Source organism: Sceloporus undulatus, chromosome 1, assembly GCF_019175285.1.
Source record: "Sceloporus undulatus isolate JIND9_A2432 ecotype Alabama chromosome 1, SceUnd_v1.1, whole genome shotgun sequence".
Taxonomy (NCBI): domain Eukaryota; kingdom Metazoa; phylum Chordata; class Lepidosauria; order Squamata; family Phrynosomatidae; genus Sceloporus; species Sceloporus undulatus.
The window spans coordinates 58928897-58929159 of record NC_056522.1 but is presented as its reverse complement, the minus strand read 5'-3'; the positions used below and the strand labels follow the sequence as shown (position 1 = coordinate 58929159).

Here is a 263-nt window from a genome sequence, read left to right as displayed (position 1 = left end):
CCCCACTCTTCAGCCAAAAGGCTATCAGAGTGGCTTACAGTGGACTAAGAAGCCTTTGACTAAGAAGACACCTGTACACACACTCATCCAATCTAGTACTGTTGGCCCTTGGTATCTGTGGGGGATCCATTCCGGACCCTTCCCTGCGGATACCAAAATCTGTGGATGTCGCACAGCTGCACCACCATTGGCCCCAATGGGACTGAAATCCTCCTTCCTTCCTTCCTTCCTTCCTTCCTTCCTTCCTTCCTTCCTTCCTTCCT

General features: G+C 51.3%; 1 protein-coding gene across 2 annotated transcripts in view; it reads right to left on the bottom strand.

Annotated features, from left to right (window-relative positions):
* EIF2AK2 (eukaryotic translation initiation factor 2 alpha kinase 2) overlaps positions 1-263 on the bottom strand; it is a 37033-nt gene that overhangs the window by 4601 nt on the left and 32169 nt on the right. The window lies entirely within an intron of this gene.